This window comes from Amphiura filiformis, chromosome 2 (assembly GCF_039555335.1).
Source record: "Amphiura filiformis chromosome 2, Afil_fr2py, whole genome shotgun sequence".
In the NCBI taxonomy this organism is placed as follows: Eukaryota; Metazoa; Echinodermata; class Ophiuroidea; order Amphilepidida; family Amphiuridae; genus Amphiura; species Amphiura filiformis.
Genome location: NC_092629.1, coordinates 65,732,983 through 65,742,199, shown reverse-complemented (window position 1 = coordinate 65,742,199; position 9,217 = coordinate 65,732,983).

Genomic DNA, 9,217 nt, shown 5'->3' with positions numbered 1-9,217 from the left:
GCCATGGTAGGTTGAATCCACAGCCACGATTGGCCATTTGGTTCAGACCTTTGAAGCTCTTTGAGACGAATAATTAGTCGAGGGACATGACTGAAGGCTACTCACAATAGCCGGGTATTGATCTTGGTTGTGCGTGAATAAGCTTGTATACCCCATTGAGGTCAATGGTCATCGACTTTATACTGCCTAGTTGTGAGTGCAGCTGTACTACACGCTGTAGCCATACTGGACCAACGCAATATAAAATTAGAGTTTTGGTTAGATTTTGAGTTCAAAGCGCACGGCCAATTTTCAAAGCGCATTCTAGCGACTATCATATCTGTTCAACACGTATTTTCAAGTGTATGAGACCAAATCTGGTTTCTTGAGAAAAAATCATGACGGGAGATATTCATCATTTTCTAACCCGGTATCAGAAGATTTTCGTCTGATATCAAAATCGTGCATAGCAATAATATTCACGTGTATCGATCCCGTGTATTCATTTTAGTGTCCCTTCTGCACCAAATAATTATTAGCCAGGCGGTGTCGGTGTGCATTGTGAATTAACATGTCTTTGCTTCTAATGTATTCGATAAAATTCCATATTATTTGGATGGATAGGATTCTATGATGCAGCCGGGTGTGGCCACGCGTTGCCACCAACTGGCTTTAGCTGTAGTTTCAGTCGCTGGAGCTCCGCACTTCAGACGATAAAAAGGCATGTAAATCTCAAAGTGTATACACTTGATACATTTAATATTTGGCCTTTCTTTGATAACGAAACGGTATACGAAATATACCAGCTTATAGTTAATAAAGAAAGGTGATTATACGTATTCACTTATCAATTTGGCATGAATGCAGGCCCCGTCTGCATAACATGACTACCGCCCGCAATACGCCAGGGCACAAATTTGAATAACAATACGCTATTTACATATCAATGCGCCTCATGCTAATGAGTTGAGCCCTCTCCGGGAATTGCTCTATGGTTATCCTTTAGCCAAAACCCCTCAGTGTATTGACAAGGCAATGGTTTTATTTCGTATATTTGTAGAAAAAGACACTCAAAAAGTATGCTCAAATTTTTTTTTTTTTTTGATCTATCATCATGATTACTGTGCTTTAGTTTTTAGTTTACATGTTTATTGCATGCTAAAATCTATTCGTTTTATGTCAAAACCCCATAATTGACGCAATTGAATAGAACCAATACCAATGTCAGCTGTTCTCTTTCTCATCTAACGTCATCACCCATAATTAGTATAAATCTCTGTCATTTTTGCATATTAATTAGTTTCGCATGCAATTTATTGATCTACGCTGATTCCGGTTCTCACTGGAGTTGTACTGGTGTATGATTCACGGGCATGATGGATGAGGCATTTATCACATTGTTTTAATTTTGTGGTGTTTTCCCTTTGACATTGTGGCGAAGGTAAGTAACAATTTCTATACACAAATAATACACTTATATAATACTGTGTCATTGATATTATGATGAATTTGCATCACTGATGATAGTATAGTTTGTTATAAATATAACATACATAATGCAGTCATGTCTACAGTAGAATTCACCACGACCTTTGCAGGACTTAAAACCCCATTAAAAGCTTAAACCAAGATAACACTCATTGAAAACAGCTCAACTATGTTAAGGGCTGGGGTATGAACGTTTGGACAGTATTTTATTGTGGGACATTAGAGCACATCAGACATATCGAATTGCATTCTGAATACGAAGAATGTCATTCTGATATCAAATAATTTTGATTTTTGAAATTCGCAATTTAATACACATTTTATGGCAAATCATTAAAATTGATATTTTGATATTTAACAGTACTTGAAGTAAACTTTATAAATCTGATGATTTATACTTAAAAGTGTATGTAGGTGGGATGAAAAGCCGACGATCAATTGATAATTTTGACCTTTCGTATTGAAGATATGGATTTTTTTCCCCAAAACACCAAAAAAAATAGGTCTTTTTGGGAAAAAATCCATATCTTCAATATGAAAGGTCAAAATTTTCAATTGACCGTCGGCTTTTCCTCCTGCTACATACACTTTAAGAATATGTCATTAGATTTATATAATTTACTTCGAGGACTGTTATATATCAAAATTTGAAAAATATCAAATTTTTATAATTTGTCATAAAATTTGTATTATATTGTGATTTTCAAAAATGAAAATTATTTGATATCAGAAAGACATGCTTCGTATTCAGAATGCAATTCGATAGGTCTGAGGTGCTCTCATGTCCCACAAAAATACTGTCGAAACGCAATAAACGCTCGTTTTAGAGCCCTTAAATCAGATCTTCTCTGAGATTTGTCTTAAAATAAACGGCTCATATCAGTGAATTACCACAAAAAAATATGGCCACAAAAATTAAGGACTCGGATAGCAACGTTTGCACAGTATTTTTGTGGGACCTGAGAGCCCCAGAGAGCACATCAGACATATCGAACATTCTAAATACGAGAAATGTCCTTCTGATATCAAATGATTTTGATTTTTTGAATTTCGCAATTATACAAATTTTATGGAAAATTTTGACATTTAAATTTTTTTTGATATTAAACAGTCCTCGAAGGAAACTTTAAAAATTTAATATGTACTTAAATTATATGTAGCTGGCTGGTGTTTGGGGGAAAAATCTATATCTTTAATACGAAAGGTCAACATTTTCATACGTGGACTACACACACTTTGAGTACATTTCATTAGATTCATACAATTCACTTCGCGGACTGTTTTAACTGTTTTTTACCATTTAAAAATGTCAATTTTTAATCATTTGGCATAAAATGTGTATTATATAGCGAATGTCAAAAAATCAAAATTATTTGATACCGTAAGGACATTCCTCGTATTTAAAATGCAATTTGATATATCTGATGTGCTCTCAGGTCCCACAAAAAAACCTTGAAAACGAGTCCTTAAAGCCATTATCGATTTCGGTAAAATTAAAGGGTTAATAATAAAAATGGGTGTCATTAAAAAAGAACATACCTGTTTCATTCAGTTTCATTTTATTGTTCAAAACCATATAAAACAACTCATTTTCAAATAAATAATAACAATAGCGTGTTATGAAATGAAGGACGCTGCAACATTACACTATTAGCCACAACTATACCTTTTAAATTGAACAACTAATCAAATTTGGTTCTCTAGCCCAGAACCTCGCCCCCATATATCAAGGTGCAGTATAAAACTTTGGTCCACATAATTATTTACTTAAGCTTCTTGATTCTGTTATTTCTATTTCTTTCAGATGTAATTATATTTCAACATGGCCATTGCATTCAAGAACATAAAATTTCATGAAAAGCTTGGGGAAGGGGCATTCGGATCAGTCCACCGTGTAACTTTCAGTGGGTTTTTAAGTAATCAGTTTAATGGATACAAACAAGCTGCTGCCAAAACTGTTTTCAAGCTAGAAGAAAGGGAAATTGAAGTCATGAGTCAACTTCACCACAAAAATATTGTCAAGTTGATTGGGTTTTCAGAAGCAGGACCAATTCATGTCATTTTGATGGAGTATGCCCCAAATGGTTCACTACATGATTATCTATCTGATTCTTCTAAGCCTCTGACAGATGGGTTGAGGAGAAAATGGATCAAAGAATCAGCGCTAGCCATCCAGTACCTACACAGACATAACTTTCTGCACAGGGACATTAAGGGGTCTAATTGTATTCTCTTTGAAGACAATCTGTTAAAGATTGCCGATTTTGGACTTGCCCGCAAAATAGATCACTCCCAGACAACATCCAGCCAAAAAGGAACTAATCGATATATGGCACCAGAAATTCACCGAGGGAATGAACACGGAAGAGCTGTATACTCAAAGCCAGCAGATATCTACGCATATGGGATGCTCACTTTGGAGATATGCACAAGAAAAGAGCCTTTTGAAGGGACAGAGTGGCAAACTGTCGTCTTTGAAGTGGGCAGTGGTAGATTGAAGCCTTCAGTACCAGCAACTTGCCCAAGATATCTTGCAGATATCATGCAGCAGTGCTGGAATTATGATCCCAAACAACGGCCTACTATTGGATCAATAGTGAAAGGTATTCTATACTATGAAATACATATTTCATGTGTCACCCCTATTCAGTTATTTGCTCATCCGGAGGATCATAAAAAAATCATCAAAATTCAGATTTTGACACCTTTTGTTAGGGTCATAGATGTGCTAACATAGCCTATAGTGTATTGAACACAAAATAAGACATTTTAGTAGAACTTGTATCTGTAATTTCTATACTTCAGTAAAATTATAGCTATACATGTGTTTTAACTTTGTCAATACTGCTGTTTTTCTTGGGTTTTTTGTGTCAAATTTTCATCTCAAAAATAGCTAATCTGTCCCACGACTCCATAATGACTAAACCTGGATAAAAAGCTGTTGTAGCACAAATATTACTAATTTGGACATAATCAAGGTGAATTTTAACATTATAACCGTCTTTAATAGTGACTAATTTTTGTTTAAATGCCCACGGACATGACAGAGCCCACGCAAATAATGACTCTTACGAGTGGATGCCGAATCAATGTATACGTAAATTATATTCCATACCACCTCCAACACGGTACCATGGCAGAAATGCCAACATTTAACATCCAGAAAATATGGAGGATTCACACAAAAAATAGGGATGTTTTCAAAATTGCATGTTAACTTCAATGGCACAAAACTTGCCAGAAATAGGGAGGTTGCCAAATTTGGGTGTCAAAATGGACAAAAATGTTTACAAAAATAAGCAGCCTCCCTCTAAAATGGCATCTCTGCCATGGACAAGTGCTCCCATACCCCTCAGCTACTTCCCTGCATCCAAGTTATAAACAATCTACTCTGATCGTTTCAACAATCTTTTAACATGGTTAATATAATACCATAAGATGTCAAAATATACTGGTAACGGCAGGCGGACCTTTAAAGTAGGATATTTGGTTACCTATTAATTTGATAAAGTGTAACTTCGTAATGTAATGTAATACAATTTTGGTAAAGGTTGGGCAAGAGGAAATCAATAATACGTAAAAAATAATATAGGCTGTAGGTCTATATATTATATAAATAAAGCTAGGCATATATTTTTTTCTTAGGCATAGGCTTATACTGTCCATTTAAAAAGGGCACAATAGGCCTAAGAAAAATATTTTATAAAAGGGGTGATATCAAACGACCTTTTTAAAAATCTTAAACTACATGTAGTATCATATAACATATTTATCATAAAGTAGTTTCTTATTTTACTGATTACAATGAAATTATTTCAATAGTATATTAAGGTAAAAAATAAATATCACATTAAGGCAATGTTTGTATAAAAGGTCACATCTGACTTACTTCGCATGCAAATAACTTAAATAAAACGAGGATGATATTAAGTGGATCGAACCCAGTTACATGCCTAAAATGGGATATTTGAGTAATATTATTCTAAATATGGTATATAACGGGGTCCGCTAATATTTAAGTCCATAATTAAAGGCCTATTCAGTGATCCCATAGCTGCAGTGAAGGTGTAAAAAATTAACATTATTTGTAAATTGCATAAGAGTGAAGGAGCTTGAAGGATAAGTCATTAAAATTGTCATAGGTAGGCCTATTAAGTATTTTTGCTATGCAAAACAACGAGAAACGGCAGTATTAACAAAGTTCAAATTCAATTCAATTTGAAATTACAGATTCATGTAAAATGTCTCATTTTGTTTGTTGGCTTAACCACTTTTCAATTTTTGAAGAACTTTGTATTGAGTCAAACTATTTAATTGTAACCTATACTTTGATCAGCTCGTAATCGGCGGGCCTTATAACATCGCGGATTAATATCAAAATTTTATTTTGAGAATTTTCTTGTGACAAAATCTTGTATGGACTATACCTCTTAAGGCTCGGTAAATTTTGGTGTGTGTGTGGGGGGGGTGGCCTAGCAAACTTAGGACATTATTATTCTTAATCAAACAAGATGGGGTAATAACAGTTTTATTGATAACTTTATCATGTAAATGTTGAAGAAGCAGCTCTTTATGTGAATAAGCCAAATTGGTGCTTTATTTTCCATGTTAACACCAACTGCCTTTAATACTACCCAATCCATCGACAAATTATGTTTCATTGTCAGTTATTCATTTTAAAGTAATGGTGAACATGAATAAATGTTTCTTTTTGTATGTTGAAATGTTGATTAAAACAATCCCTCCATTGCCACATGTATTGCCATTGTCATTTATTCATATCCAAAGAATAGTGACGAAATAAGATTGTAACTATTGTTTCTCAATAAAATATGCAATTATCATATTTGAATGCCACCTACACTATTATGTATACCATTTATATCTTACATAGCCTTGTACACCTGGTCACTGGAGAGAGAAATCAAACCCCCTCAGTATGCTTTACGTATTGCCTGCAGTCCTCATAATGGAGATCTAGTAACCTGTGGCTACCTGAGCAAGAAGATTGATATTCATGATAGTGATGGCAAATACAAGATGTCATTTACACCAACAGATCAAGACACTAACCAACCAATACGTGTTGCCAATATTTGTGTATCACAACAAGGAGACATCTTAGTAGTAGGATATGAATCCAAATCCATACATGTGTTTGATAAGCAAGGCAAGTATCTTCACTGCTTCAACACCTTAACCCAAGGTGAAGATGAAAACACACATGTTAGTCTCTATTCTATTGCCATGGATAGGGAAGGGAATGTATTGGTGGGTGATAGGGCAAGGGGTGTCATAACAAGCCATACATATCCTGATGGTAGGGTGGTCAAGAAGATCAAATGCTCAATTGGTTATGATTATCCAAGTATGGTTGTCAATAGCAAGAATCACATCCTGATTCATTCCCATACATCAGGTTCAGTGTACAGTAGGGTAGTAGCAATAGATTACTCAGGTAATGAGGTGTTTAGCTTCACACCCAAGATAGATGAGGATGTGACAGGTAGGGTAGTATGGCCACATGGGATAGTGTGTGATGATAAGGATAACATATATGTTGCAATGAAGGTATCCATGAAAGAAAACACTGGTCACATTCATGCATACAGCCCCACAGGTACATTCCTACAATGCATAGCCAAGGGATTGTACTTTCCCTGGTATTTGTCCATGACACCTGATGGCTCACTGGTGCTTGCTAATAGTACCACAATCCAAATCTACAGCCTCCAGTGAACTGCATCATGTCATTGATCCCCACATACATCATCCATGCCCATATCATTAACCTGGTGAACCCATATCTGTGTATTTTATATCTTCGATGGAAGTGGGAAGAAGAAGCCAATGTACTGTGAACACTGGCAAATAACCAGGGGCTTCCAAAATGTTGACCTTTTTCAGAAAAAAAAAAAATAATAATTTGCATGTTAAAAGTGAACCTTAAAGCCGAAATATGTGATTTGCTCCACGGTGGTCATGAGTGTTGCCTTCAATTTTTCGTAAATTTCAACTTTTTGCATGATTGTAATTTGTAATGCCCAATGGTGTACTAAAATACCTAGCCTGAAGTGCTTTAATTACTGTAAATTTTTAGAAGTTTTAAGATAATAAAACTGGTGATCCTCGGTTGTATTCTCCAATTCACCCATTGAGCTCCACAGTTCATGAGTTAAGCAGTGAATTTGTCCAGAAATATATATTTTACAAAGGACTTTTTGGTAGATTGGCGATGTCTCTCCCTCACCCTGTGTGAACAGTATATACCATTTGATTTTAGGGCATTTATGCATAGCCTATTATGTAAGATTACGCCACTGGTCAAAATCAAAAATTATTTACTGACCTGACATTTTCAACAATCTTGGACGATGTCCATCTTCAGAGTGATGTTTATCAATCCAACTTCTGTCACCAATAGAGGGTGCACTAGCACCCAGAAGAGGATTGTATATATGTGATTAAGATAATGTGGGGATCGCTTTGAAACAAGACAAAGTAGCCCAAATAAAAGGACTTTACTCTCCAAAGAAAACAACGGGTCAGTGCATAATCCAAATCAAGGATTACGTACCATGCCGTTCAACAGAATCATGTTATCAACTTTGTTTCTTGTCATTGCGTTTGTATATATTATAATCATGTTAATCAAGTTATCAGTTGGAAAGATCCCCAAGTCCTTGAGAAGGAATGAAATGAGCCTGCCATATTCGAGAATCGATCTTGATTAGGAAGAGAGCTCTGAACACTATAAACAGGGACGAGGGACACGTTATCTTCATCACGTATACGATCCTTTTCTGTGTGCTAGAATAAGAATAACAATATATCAACTCGATTGTAAGTTTTGACAATTTTATTTTATTTTACATATTGATTGATAGCTATTGATAATATTATGTATATAAATTTGGGCTTAAAACTTTTTACAAAAAACTTTTTTTGAATTTTGAGAGACTGAAAAGTTCTATTATAAAAAGGTATTTTCACTAATCATGCTTATTTTAGTAATGAAGCCACATCTGTCAATCTGCTTTAGTTCAGATTTTTGTGCAACATTTTTAGACAAAGTAGTGTTAAATTTATCTACACACTCTGATATTGATTGGGTTGTGATTTTCAACCCAATGCCTAATGTGTTCATTTCATTTGAAATTCATACTCCTCTATATGGAAGATATTTCCAGAATCTTCCACAGGGGTAGTGTGGATTTTAAATGGAGTAGCCCATTATGTCTTGGTTTCACACGCTTTTCCTTTGGCACAATTGGATGAAATCTTGTCATCTGGATCATGTAATCGGAGACTAGTAAATCAACACTATAGGTATTTTAAACAATTCTTTGCCAAGCTGGAATTTACATGTTGTGTCCATGTAGCGTACAGGACTGGAAAAATGTTTATTTCAAGGGAAGCTAAGCCAATTTTCACTCAAAATATTGCAAAATTTTCCATAATCTAAGGCAAATGCATGCAATATTCTGAACAGTGTTATACACAGGCGTGTTTATCATGGAGCTACAGGCATGCTGAGTATTCCATCTTGGTTAAGAATGATTTAAAATGCATATATTCTCAAATGTAATGCATTATTTTATTTTAACTTCTGAAAGTTTACATTATCATACCTGGATTCCTAATTATTGTTATATAGGAGATACAAATGCAATTGTATATATTAATTGAAGCAATAAAACATAAAACAATTGATTGTCAACCTGCATAATTAGCTCAATAAAAGCCTAAT